This window comes from Natator depressus, chromosome 24, assembly GCF_965152275.1.
Source record: "Natator depressus isolate rNatDep1 chromosome 24, rNatDep2.hap1, whole genome shotgun sequence".
Taxonomy (NCBI): Eukaryota; Metazoa; Chordata; order Testudines; family Cheloniidae; genus Natator; species Natator depressus.
In genome coordinates this window covers 11,114,686-11,128,749 of record NC_134257.1, presented here as the reverse complement: position 1 = coordinate 11,128,749, position 14,064 = coordinate 11,114,686, and positions in this window count along the sequence as shown.

Sequence of the window (14,064 nt, the reverse complement as noted above, 5' to 3'; positions counted from 1 at the left end):
ATGGGTTTAGTGAAGTGAAAGGGGGGAGCTAGTTTTACCGATAGAATGTAAATGGAAAGCAAGGCTCTTTGGGACCCATTTCTGGACTGTAGTTCAACATCAAGCTGCTGGAACTCTGACCCCTCTGCATGATAGTGATGTGCAGACGCATCGCCAGGAACCCCCAGATGAGTGGATCCTGACTGGCCATCAGGTGAAATTTGTCTGTACCTTGGGAGCGGTGCCCATAAGAGATTTGCTTGGTATATGTATTCTGTGTATGTTGCCAATAAATAGATGTTTAGAGCACAGCTGTCTGAGGCTCTTTCACTGGGAAAAGGTCACGCAGACCTGTACAGCCCCGAGCCCCATGGGTAGGGGCGGGGACTTAAATTGACCAGGTCTCTCCCTGAGCCCCATGAGAAAGGCTAGGTGTCTTACACCCCAAGCTCTCGGTAGGGAAAGGGTGGAAGTGCCTAAATTGACCAGGTCACACCTTGAGCCCTCAACAGGGTGTAGGCCGGGTGCCCTAGATTGTGTGGGTAACGGGGGATAGTATCTGAGTGGCCAGATCTTGCTGCTGTATATTCAACGGTGGCTACACTACTACCTTTAACAACCTGACTCTATCAAAGCTAGCTCAGGTACGCCTGGAGATGCTGCAGTCTTGCCTCCAAGTTTTAGTGTGTATATATCCCAAGGGAAAGCTCCCAGGCCCTGCTGGCACAGGGTCATAACCAGGATCTACAAATAACTGCTTGAAAGAGGCATAGAGAAAGCGAGCACCCTAGATTTTTGACCTCATTTTTCAGACTGGAACAAATCCGCTACTCATCTGGCATAGCCCGGAGGCCCACAGGACTACAGTACTCATTACCTAGAAACGCAGCCTTGAATACTCCAGCTGTGACACAATAAATAGGGCTTCGTGATCCCAGTTGTTTTCAGGCAGGGGTACTGTGCAATTAAATAAAATTCCAGCTGAACAATTCTTACAGAATTCAGCTAAACGAGCATTGGCGGGGTCATAGGAGCAAAGAAAACCATTTCTCAGGGTTCTTTCCTCGGATCTGAGCTTCTTCAAATCCAATAACGGGCCTGCCTGCCCTGAAAACCTCAGCAGCTGGTGATTTGTTCTGTTGCAGCTAGAACTGACTGTCATTTGATCCGTAAAACTGCTCAGGGGAGCTATAGTGGGAGGAATACATCACAGCTCTTGCACTAAGCACAGCAGACTGAACAGAGCAACATCACACGAGCATGCTACTCTGGTCACCTGACTAGCATAGAGTCCAAATAAAGGACCTGATCCTCCCCTACAAAGCCTCAGCTAGGCCAGGACTTGGGTGTCCAGGTGACTGTCTCTCTCTGGGTGACCAACAGGGACCTTATTCCTAGATTCTAAAGCCAAAAGGGATCACTGTGATAATCTCATCTGACCTGCAAAACACTTGTATAGTTTCAGTCCCCCTCTTGAAAAACATTTCCAGCTGAGCACTGGGAGACAAAGAGTCGATGTGGAAAGATGTTCCCTGTTGGCTTTTTTCCACCTGTTTGAACTTCCTTTGTTTTCCCTTCCTGCTTGGTGACTCTGTTTACTACTTACATGCAAATTAAGACAAGCACACATTCCTTTGTCTTGGACAGACCTGTTAGCCAATGTCTCTTAGCCAGGCCTGTGGGATTTGGAACATGTGTTAATAACATCATATAGGGGAATCTTATAACTTCACATGCAATGTTGCCACACATATTTTATCAAGACAATACTGACCAGCAAATTAGGAGTTTTCAAATGATACCTCACAAGGTATATCTTGTACAAAGATTATTACAGTAGCGTGTAGGGTGTGAAATGAACACAGGGGTGTATTCCATCACAACCCCCCAGTCCTTTGAAGAGTCACTGCTTCCCAGGATAGAGTCCACCATCCTGTAAATATAGCTTAAATTCTTTGTTTCTAAATGTAGAACTTTACATTTGGCCATAATAATCGCACACTGTACGGTTACCTCCAATTTACCAAGCAATCCAGGTCACTCCATATCAGTGATCTGCTACTATTTACTGCTCCCACAATCTTTGTCATCTGCAGACCTTATCAGTGATGATTTTAAGTTGTCTACCAGATCATTGACAAAAATGTTAACTAATGTAGGGCCAAGAACTGATCCCTGCAGGACCCCACTGGAAATGCAGCCACTTGATTCCCCATTTACAGTTGCCGTTTGAGATCTATCAGACAGTTTTTAATCCATTTAATGTTTGCCGTGCTGATTTTATATCATTCAGTTTTCTCAATCAAAATGTCATGCAGTACCATCCCAACCACCTTACAACAATCTAAGTACAGTATAAGACAATAACACTAGTGCTATTATCAACCAAACCTTTCATCTCATCAGAAAAGATAACAAGTTAGTCTGACAGTCTGATCTATTTAGTCTGATCTATTTTCCATAAATCCATGTGGATTAGCATTGATTATATTACCCTAATTTAATTCTTTAATAATTGAATGCTGTTTCAGCGGTTCCATTGTTTTACCTGAGATTGATGTGAACTTGAAAGGCCTATAATTATATGGGTCACCATTTTAAATAACGTCACAGCACTAACTTTCTTCCAGTCTTCTGGAACTTCCCTAGTGTTCCAAGAGTTACTGAAAATCAACATTAATGGTCCAGCGATCTTTTAAAACTCTAGGATCCAAGTTGTCTGAACCAATTGATTTAAAAATTTCTAACTTTAGTAGTAAGACAAGGTGGGTAAGGTAATATCTTTAACTGGACCAATTTCTGTTGGTAAAAGAGACATGCTTTTGAGCTCCAGAGAGCTCTTCTTCAGGGCTAGGTCTTTAGTAACTTCTTTTAACATCCTCCAGAGATGCTAGTGGAATGGAGAGAGTGTTATCCCCACCCAGTGATAAGACAACATCATCTGTTTCCCCCCAAATACAGAACACACCTATTTATTGAGCTCTGCTGCCTTTTGGCTCATAATTTTCAGCTCTGTGAAATGGGCCTTTTGACAGCACCAAGTATGTATGTGACTGGTCTGAACTTTATTCTGTTGACGGGACCGGGTCTTGGTGAAGGATCCAGGCTATGGAATTGATGTGTCCCAGAGATCAGTCGGAGCCTGACTCTTGGCATTTTGGAGCCAGCTGAAGGCAGCATTCTCATTACCATCGGGCACAGACACCTTGGCTGCCTGCAGAATCAGACCCTACTGGCATGGAGAGTGCATCTGTGCCTGCCCCTCTTTCCTGGCTGTCACCACAGTGCCCCCCCCCCCCGCCCCCTCAACTAGGGACACTGGCCCATGGTCCCGCATTATTATTTCGGATGACCCCCATGAACTGTGTCATGTACAAATCTCTCCCACCCAGACACTGACTTTCAGCTTTCCCCAGGGGTGCTCCACCCCTTCCTCCAAGCATGCCCTGCCCTCACTTTGCCTCTTCCTGCCCCTGCTCCTCCCCATTCCTCCCACCCCCAGCGCTTCCCACTCACCATGTAACAGCTGGTCAGCAGGTGACGCTGTGGGGGAGGAATGGGGAGGAGCTGATGAGTGGGGCCTATCGAACAGCTGATGGGTTGGTGGCTGGTGGGTGCTGGACACCCACTATTTTTCCCCCTGGGTGCTCCAGCCCCAGAGCACCCATGGAGTTGATGCCTATGCTCCTGCCCTCCACTGCCTCTCCCAGCTTCCCATTAATTTCTGAAGCTAGTACAGTATCGTGCTTCTTGGGTGAAATCTCAGCCTCATTAAAGTCAATGGGAGTTTGGGAAACACAATTGTGACATTACATTCCATGTTCCTTATGAAAATATCCTTATGATATGAATATGACATAACTGAGATGTGCTTTATGCAAGATGGTCCATGTGAGACATCACTGGCAAGGTTATGAGTTACTGAATGTGATTATCTGGTTTGTACGCCTGTATCATTTCTATATCTGAAGTTAGGAATATGAACTATGTATCTGTATTTCAAATGTGTTAACTTTGGGTGTCACCCCAGGTACCTTCAGATACCACAATGGAAAAGCCAGACAGAGCTAATGGGCCATCAGCAGAAACAATGGACTGTGAAAGAGCCTAATCTTCCTGTGGACGCTGGAGACAGCCTACGAACAATGGCTGCCACAGCCCTGCAGAGACATGGGTCCGAGTCACCTGGTGCTGGATACCCCTCCTCCCCTGTGGAATGCCAGTGGTTTTCCACTAGAAGACAAAGGGTTTTCGCCTTACACAAGAGCTATATAAGGCAGGGGAGTGACATCATCAAGGTTTCCTCTGCCTCCCCACCCTAAGAGACACTGAAAAAGACCTGGAAGCAAGAACTGAATGGTGGGCGGGGAGGGAGGATTGAGCCCATGCTGGAAGGGCATCTAGCTTGTGAGTAATAATACCTGAGGTCTCAATAGGGAGACCAATACAGCAGCCTTTCGGACGTTCTGTAATCTGCCTGCAACAATATCTAGGGTGAGAAATACTGTTTGTAACCAATTTCTTTAGTGAAACTAGCTTAGTTTGTGTGTTTGGTTTCATTTGCTTAGTAATCTGCTTTGTTCTGTTTGCTACCCCTTTTGCCACTTAAAATCTGCCTTTTGTAGTTAATAAAATTTGTTTTGTTTACAATATAACCCAGTTTCTGTAATTTCTAACGGGAGAGTGGAGGGCGAGAAGTTGTGCATACCTTCCTCCACATTGAGGGAGGAGGCGAATTTCATAATATACCTTTGGGTCTGCATTCCAAGGGAGGTGGACACCTGAGTGCTGAGGCAAGTCCCTTAAGCTGAGTCTTCCCAGAGCTGATCTGCAGCTGTGTATGGCCCTGCCTGTGTGTGTGTTAGAGGAGGCTTTACTCGCCGGGCTCAGCAAGACAGGTTAAAGGGGGCCAATGCTAGCAGAACAGGTAGACTCAGTGGTATCTCAGCACATCAGGTGGATTCCTAAGGGGCATAACCCATCACAAGAATCATAGAAATACCATCCATGGACTCCCTTTGATCTCAGGGACCTTATAGAATCATAAACATGTAGGACTGGAAGGGACCTCTAGAGGTCATCTAGTCCAATCCCCTGCACTCATGGCAGGATTAAGTATTATCTAGACCATCCCTGACAGGTGTTTGTCTAACCTGCTCTAAAAAACCTCCAGTGACAGAGCCCTTTGTCTCTGGACACAGGAGGTCCCTTCCAGTACTATGCTCATCAAGTCCAGTCCCCTGCTATCACAGGAAACCCCTCTGCTACTAGAATCTAGTGCTTCTCCGTCCCACCCACCATCCAGCTAGCATCCAGAGAGCCTTCCCTTCTGATGCTCCTGCTATCTGGAACAGCCTCCTTGTACCTCCCCTTCTATCTTCAGCTGAGAATGTGTCCCTCTTCTCTTGTGTTCTCTCTCCTTTGGCCATTGTTTTTATTCACTCGGTACCAGTAAGATTTGGATCGAGGGCTTTTAGGGACACAATTTCTAAGGAAGTTGTTGAATAAAGTTGTCTTCTCTTCTCAGTTTTTCCTATCCAGCTGGCGCACACTGGTTTGTTATTATAGGATTGCACACAGACCCTGGGCTGTTGGGGCTGCCTGTTTTAATTTTACAGGCAAAAAGAGCATTGACATATTTGTTCTGAAAGGAAACAGCATGTGGAATCTGGAAACAGATTTAAGAAAAAGGAAGAGTAGGTCAAACATTGCTCTTAAAATCCTGAGTTCCCTTTCTGTGTGTTAAAAAGGAACCTCTCCTTCTGTCTTGCAAATGGAAGAAACTAGCAATTTCAAGAAACTGAAGACTGTGCTGTTATTAAACTACTAAATTGCAATAAATGTTTTTTGAAAAATGCATTAAAATCCATCTCAGGCATCTTGTTCTGATTTGGACCTCAATCCCAAAGCCTTTCCACACTCAACCCCTCCATTGACTTCTTGTGTGTAGCATGGCTGTGCACTGTTAAATGGCTGCCACCTTCCACCCCAGAAGTGGCTGCATTTCAGTGCTGGGATGAAATGATCTCTGTGCATAAGGTTAGGTGTGTCATGGCGTCCCCAGGCACTGCTCTGGAACTACTCCTGTGACAAAGTTCCTGCTCTACCTTGGTGGGTTTTGCGCTTATTGGAAGATTTGCTCACCTTGGAGTTTCATGGCAGCCCTCAGCTTGGCCGTTTTTCTGAACCCACAGTCCAGGTCGACTCCTCCTGTGTCTGACCAGGAGTTGGGAGGATTTGGGGGGAACCCGGGCCCACCCTCTACTCCGGGTTCCAGCCCAGGGCCCTGTGGAATGCAGCTGTCTAGAGTGCCTCCTGGAACAGCTGTGCGACAGCTACAACTCCCTGGGCTACTTCCCCATGGCCTCCTCCCAACACCTTCTTTATCCTCACCACAGGACCTTCCTGCTGGTGTCTGATAATGCTTGTACTCCTCAGTCCTCCAACACTACACGTTCTCACTCCCAGCTCCTCACAAATGCACCACAAACTGAAGTGAGTTCCTTTTTAAACCCAGGTGCCCTGATTAACCTGCCTTAATTGATTCTAGCAGCTTCTTGATTGGCTGCAGGTGTTCTAATCAGCCTGTCTTAATTGTCTCCAGAAGGTTCCTGATCTGGAACCTTCCCTGTTACCTTACCCAGGGAAAAGGGACCTACTTAGCCTGCTCTCCTGCTGCTGCCCTCTGGCCTAGGCTTTCCTTGCTTTTTGCCCCTGCTTTCGGCTTCCCCCCCGACCGGGCCAGACGCTCTCCCCCCTTCTCCTCCCTTTTTTTTCTTTTTGTTGTTTTTTTTTCTTTCCTGCTGTTGCTAGAGTGCTGGCCGGCTGCCGGCCGGCTGCTAGCCCCCCCCCGGCCCGCCCTCGGACACTGCTGCTGCTCCAGCTGAAACCCCCCCCCGGGGGGGGAGTGGAAGGACCCAGCCCCCAGACCCAGCCGCTTGCTGTTTGTCTGCGGTCCCGTCTTCGGTCGAGAGGACTCTTATCACTTACTCCGGCATTTCTGGAATGCTGTTGCTAAAAAAAAGAAAAGCCAGAATAGACAGAGAAAAAGCAGTCCACCAGAGGAAGACCGCCCGGGGAATCTACAAATCGCCGTGGAGGGGGCCTAAGACTGAGTAACTTTCGAACTGTGCTCTTGTGTGGGGGGAGGCCTTGACTGTGTCTTAATTGTGTTTGTAGGGACACGGGGGGTGTGGCACGGAGCTGCCCCCCAATCCATCTGTGTCCTCCCAACCCCCACACTACGACCTTCCTCACTGCCCCTCCCCCGCCATCTTTGCTGGCTATCTAACATCTGCCTCTGGACTCAGCTGCTCGCCCTGATTCCACCACATGGACCAGAAGCACCAGCCAACCAAACAGGACTCTCTGGACAAGCGTACGGTGGTTTATGTGCCCCCCCCTCCAAATTGTCCACCCCACAGCTTGTCCCTTTCTATCTGACCCCAACTCCTGTTAACCACCTGCCACCGCCCCCGCTGGGGCATCAGCAATGGAGGGCACCGGGGTGACCTCCACCGCTGCCATGCCCATCGCCTCCCCAGACTCTAGGGAAGCCCCTCCAGCCAGCGGGAAAAGCCAGGGCAAGAAGAAGGGGAAGGGCCCTGCTAAAAACACCGGGCCCTCCATGGCAGGGGCCACCCCCACTGCAGCGGCCCCACCACTGACCACTGCGTCCTCCCCCGCTGTCCCCTCCACCAGCTCTGCGGATGTCCCTCCCTCAGCCCCCAGGACGTATGCCCAGGCAGCGGCAGCCCCCCTGTCTGCCGCCTTATCATCTCTCCCGCCCACCGCCTTCGCCACCATCAATAGCAGCCGGGGCCCCTTTGCCACCATGACAAGGAAGTACGGTGTCCGATGCCTCCTGGTGCCCGCCTCGCCCCGCATGGAGACCTATGTGCGGGCATTGGCGAGGGTGGTGGGGCCCTCGGCCTTTGTGACGGCCTCCAAAATGTACAGGAAGGTCGTCTTCTTCTTAGCATCGGAGGCTGCCACCCAGGAAGCAGTGGAGAGGGGCCTGGCGGTAGGAGAGGGTGTTTGTCCCCCTAGAGCCGCTAGAGGACCTGGGCGTCCGCCTGGTCCTGACCTCTGTCCCTCCTTTTCTCCCCAATGCTGCCCTGCTACCCGCCCTTTCCACCCTGGGGAAACCTGTTTCTGTCATCAGCCCTCTCCCGTTGGGCTGCAAAGACCCCACCCTCCGTCACATTTTTTCCTTCCGCCTGCAAGTGCAACTTTTATTGCCATCGATGATGCGCGATGGAGTGGCACTCGAGGGGTCCTTCCTAGTCCCCCACCAGGGGACCCGTTACCGGGTGTACTTTTCCTCGGGGGAAGCCTGGTGCTCCCTGTGCCGGGCATTGGGGCATGTCCGGAGGGACTGCCCCTTAGCCTGGCAAGGAGGGGCACCTGGGATCCCCGAGACCCGGCAGGACATCAGCCCTGTCATTGCCGACGCCCCTGGCCACCCAGTACCCGAACCCGCCCCCCTCCTCTTCGGACCACCGCTACTCCTGCTCAGGCCCAAGGGGCACCTCCCCTACAACGCCCAGACGAGCGGGAGAGCCCCGCCCTCGCTGCTGACAATCTAGCGGGGCCTATGGAGGAGGGTGTGGCAGAGATACCACCAGGCATGGGAGAGAGCCTGCCCCAGGGAGAATCCTCCCTCCCTTATGCTGCCCCACCGTTCCCCCCGACAAGTCCCTGAGCCATCGCCTTTACCCCCTGACACGACCCCTGCTAACCAGCCCCCAGATGATGCCATGGAGGGCTGGGCCCTAGTCCAGGGGAAGCGAGGCAAGCGGAAGGCTCGAGCTCCGCCTCATCTACCTGAGGCAGAGGCCCCCCGGAAGACCAGGAAGGGGGGCACCGATGCCGAACCTTCCGCTTTGCCCACGAGTGCGTCCCATCCACCAGTGTCAGCCGGGAAAGACATAGCAGCACCGGAGGGTAGTGCCTCCCCTCCATGGGAGACCCTCCCCTCCGAGACCCTCGAGGAAGCCCCTTCTGTCCTGACGCTACCCGAAGCCCCCGTGAACCCCGAGACAACCGTCGTGGCGGGTGCCGGTGGGGAGAACCCCGGGAAGCGGAAAGTGTCCTCTCCTCCATGTTCGAGGAGATCGAGGCCTTAGATCTGACCCTAGTTGCCCAGGGGGACGACGACCTTTTGCCAGCAAATTTCGATCTGGGCAACCTCACTCCACCCCTCTTTTCCCCATGCTCCCTCCCCTTAACTGTTGCTTCCACTCCACCCTGGACTCCTCCACCGACCCGGCCGCTGATGGCACCCCGCTGACAACCACCGACCCTGCTCAGGTGACAGCCAGCGCCACGTGGCCAGGGCACGAGTCACCAGGGGCACCCCCCGTTGGTGCGGAGCAATCGACTTCCTTCCCGGGCGGGGGCCCTACAGAAGATAATCCACCTCCTGATGCTGTGGCCGCTAAATCCACCACAGAGCACGCGCCCAGTGTCACTGAGAGCTCCCTCCCCACCCCCTTAACCCTTGAGCCTGATCGGGAGGCGCCACCATCCAGCTGCTTGCCTCCCGAAACCCAGAACCTCACCTCTGCCCCTGCCCCTACCCCATCCAGTCTACCTCCTGTGATGTTATCGCCGCCCCCGGGGCTGTCTCCTTCCCTTTTCCAACCGATGACCCCCAGGGAGCGGCCTTTGCGTTCTCCTGCCCCGACCCATTAGGAGCTGCTATTTTCCCTCCACCACCCCCTATCGCCCCAGAGCTTGAGGTGGGCCTAGAAGCTCCAGCCCATCAGGCACCCCATCGGGGATCCGCACCCTGCTTGTCCGTTTTAGTGGACCACAGGGCTGCAGCAAGGGCCCCGCCGGGGAACAACTGGGAAACCGTAACCCCACCCCCCCATGAGCTGCGAGGAGAGCTGTGGAAGTTTTTAGAGGATGTCCGCGGCTCCCGCAACAAGGTACAACTTGCTTTCCAGCGATGGGGGGACTTTTCTCAAATCCTCCAGGCCACAAGGGCCCTCATGGGGGAAGGTAAAGGGACGTGGAAGCAGGATGCCGCGGCCTACTGGTGGGTTCGCGTCTTCCGTGAACAATTACTCACCTACGGGATGGGTCACGGACTGCTGCGCGGCCCGCTGGGAGATGCGAGCGTCCCTGCCAGTGAGGACCCCCCCGACCCTCCCCATGACAACTCTCACCATCGCAACATTGAACACCCGGGGTTGTAGGATGGCTTTCCGCAGGTCCCAGGTGCTCTCCTTCCTTCGGGAGGGAGGGTACTCTGTGATTTTCCTGCAGGAGACCCATACGGATCCGACCGCCGAAGACAGTTGGTGGCTGGAGTTGGGGGACAGGGTCTACTTTAGCCATTCCACGATTCGGCAGGCTGGAGTGGCGACCCTGTTCTCCCCCGACCTACGGCCCGAGGTGCTAGGGGTCGCCGAGGCCGTACCGGGTCGCCTGCTGCATCTCCGGGTCCATATAGAGGGCCTCGTGGTTAACCTCGTTAACGTCTATGCCCGGACATTGGGCCCGGAGCAGCTGCAATTCTATCAGCAGGCATCCGCTTTCCTCGGCACCTTAGATTCTCACGAGTGCCTGGTCCTGGGAGGGGATTTTAATACCACCCTCGAGGAGCGAGACCGCTCGGGGACCGAGCAGAGCCCGGCCACCGCAGACATCCTCCAGGAGATAGTTGAACTTCACTCCCTAGTGGACATCTGGCATGACCACCACCCAGATGACACTTCCACGTTCACCTTTGTCCGGGTGGAAGCCCATCAGTTGAGCCACTCCCGGTTGGACCGCATTTATTTATCACGCTCCCATCTCTCACGAGCCCACTCCTCCAGCATTCGGCTGGCCCCATTTTCTGACCATCACCTAGCCACCGTGACAGCCTCCCTCTGTGCGGAGAGGCCGGGGCCGGCTTACTGGCATTTTAACAACAGCCTGTTAGAGGATGAGGGCTTCGTGATGTCCTTCCAGGAATTCTGGCTGGCCTGGCAAGGGCAGCGGTGTGCCTTTCCCTTGGTGCGGCGATGGTGGGACCTGGGGAAGATGCGCGCCAGGCTTTTCTGCCGTGACTACACCCGGGGCACAAGCCGACGGAGAAATGTGGCGATAGAGCAGTTGGAACGGGAGGTCTTAGAGATGGAGAGGCATCTGGCCGCCAGCCCCGAAGACCCTCTCCTCTGCGGAGCGTGCCGGGAGAAGCGGGAGGAGCTCCGGGCCCTCGAAGACCATCGGGCCCGGGGCGCCTTTGTTCGATCCCGCATCCGCCTCCTTCAGGAGATGGATCGCTGCTCCTGCTTCTTCTATGCCCTGGAGAAAACGAGGGGGGCCAAGAAACACGTCACCTGCCTCCTGGCAGAAGACAGCACCCCCCTCACGGAACCGGCGGAGATGTGCGGGAGGGCCCGAGTCTTCTACGCAAGTCTTTTCTCCCCGGATCCGACCGACCCTAGCGCTTGCAGAGTGCTTTGGGAGGAGCTCCCTATGGTCAGCGTGAGCGACCGAGACCGGCTAGAGTTGCCTCTCACTCTGGCCGAGTTCTCGGAAGCCCTCCGTCGTATGCCCACTAATAAGTCTCCAGGCATGGACGGGCTGACCGTGGAGTTCTACCGCGTGTTTTGGGATGTCCTCGGCCCAGACCTAGTCACCGTCTGGGCCAAGTCTCTGCAGAGCGGGGTCCTCCCTCTTTCGTGCAGGCCTTATTGCCGAAGAAGGGGGACCTCCGCGATTTATGAAATTGGCGTCCCGTCTCGCTCCTCAACACGGACTACAAAATCGTAGCGAAAGCCATCTCACTGCGGCTAGGGTCTTTGCTGGTGGACGTGATCCACCTAGACCAGACCTACACTATCCCGGACCTCAGTATCTTTGATAACCTATTTATGGTTCGGGACCTTTTGGAACTCGGGCGTAGAGACGGTTTGTCGTTCGCCCTCCTGTCCCTAGATCCTGTCCCTGTGTACTCCAAACTGAAACTCTCCAGCCCCTCCTCTCACCTTTGTCTCTTTCCTGGGCCAGGAGGTCACCTGATCTCTTTGTTCTCCAACCCCTGGGAGGGGCCCAGGCCATCAGTTGCCAGGAGACAGGGTGTTGGCCATTCTCTGTGTAGACACTATCACACTGGCCCTCTCAGGCTCTGCAACAATAACACACCCTTATCCTCCCACCTAGATACTTAAGAAATGTGTCGGGGAAACTGAGGCACACACACAGTATTCAGAGAAAGCATGAAGAACATTCCCACTTCATCACAAGGTGCATTTGGGGATCCTTAGAAATCAAAGCTGCCATGAGAATTTAAGAGGTTACAATATGGAAATCATAGTGGTTCACGCTCTAGGTCCTGTGTGGGGATGCAGAGCTATTTCTGCAAATTCTCTATGGCAGTCAGACCAGGTGGATCTCATTAGCTCCAATTAAATAATACAAAGAATGGGGGAAATAGGAGAAACAGTAAACAGCCAGCTCAGAAGGAGCCCTGCCTGAAGTTGGTGCATTGTAATGCAGTCCTGCCCTCCAGCTTTATTACACAGGAATCAGAGCAAACCCCATGGAGGGGGTAAATTTTTGGGAAATCACCTATCCTGAAGCAGGGGACCCCACCCATTCCCCTTGAGCCAGCGCTGAAAGTGAAGCTTGCCTGATTTCCCTAGCACCTGAGAGAACAGCAAAAGGCCCAACATCCCCAACCAGTGAATATGGCTGGTCTCTTGGTGCTGGATAATAAAGAGACATAAGCCTGGCTACTCTGTGGCCCAGAACATACTGGACTGAATCAGTTATTGAAGCAAGCAGACCCCATTGATGCAGAGACATCAGTAGTACTCCCAGACCATCCCTATTCACCAGTGGATCTGTCTCTCCACCCTTTTAGCCTGGCTCCCTCTGCACCAGGTCTGGCTGTCCTGAAATGACTTGCATCACAACCCCAGAGCCAACCACATGCGGCTGCTTGGCCCAGCTGGGCACAGTTTTCTTTGTCAATTAAAACTCAAGCTGCCCATCCAGGGCCAGCCGTAAGGGAAATGGCATCCTGGGCAAAACATTATTCTGGTGCCCCTTCCCCCGCTGTCTCCCAGGGCTCCCCACCCATCCCCCCTGCCCCTGTTGCCTCCTCATCCACCCCCTCATCTCCCCTGACCCTCGCTGCCTCCCTGGGCTCTCCACCTCCCCATTGCCTCCAGCCCCCGCTGCGTCCTCCCCTTGGGCGGTGGGTATCGTAGGCATGGGGGGCTGCGCCTCCCCAAACAGCCTAGCGTGGCCCAGCCCACGCTCCGCCCCCAGGCCAGGCCCCCTTCTGCAGTTCCCAGCACCCTGCCCTGGCTGGCTGGCCTGCCTCCTGCAGAGACTTGGGGTGACTGGTGCTGGGGCTGTGTTGCCCCCCGGGCGCTCGGAGCACACCGCCCGGTGCCGTGGGGCTGGTCGCCCAGCACACAGGGGCTGGGGGCGCTGCGGCCATGCTGCCCAGCCACCTGGAGCACCAGGGCTGGGGGCTGCCTGGAGCACCAGGGCTGAGGCCTTGCCGCCTGGCACTTAGGCTGGGGGCTACAGTGGGGGTGCTCTGGGATCTTGCATGGGGAGGGGAAGAAAGGGAGGGACTGGGGACTATCCTCCCCCATCAGCTGGGTCACCGTCCGCCCATGGTCCCCCCTCATTGCCCGGAGCTCCCTTCTGCGGCCTCGCACCGCAGGCCCACCCCGCTTCTTGCCTCTTGATCACAGCACCCCATAGCTGCGGGAGAGCGGCAGCTGCTGGCCAGGCTGCACAGGGCGGAGTTTCTGAGCCCAGGGGCTCCCCTGGTCCTACGCCCCTGACCATCATGCCCACAGGAAGGGGGGACCCAGGGGCTGGCCCTGCAGGAGCGAGCCCTGCTGCCTGTGCCTCCCTGCCAGGCTGGCAACTCCAGGCAGCATCGTCCGGCCCCTGCCCAGGCTCCAGCCCTGGACTCGCCCCACTCCAGCAGCTCAGGCCCACCAGCTTGCAGCACTCGAACAGCCGGCCCCTGACCACAGTGCCCTGCCCAGCCCCGCTCCAGCTACTGGGACACAACCAGGGAGCTCAAGCGTCAGGATCCCGCTGAGTCCAATGCAAAAG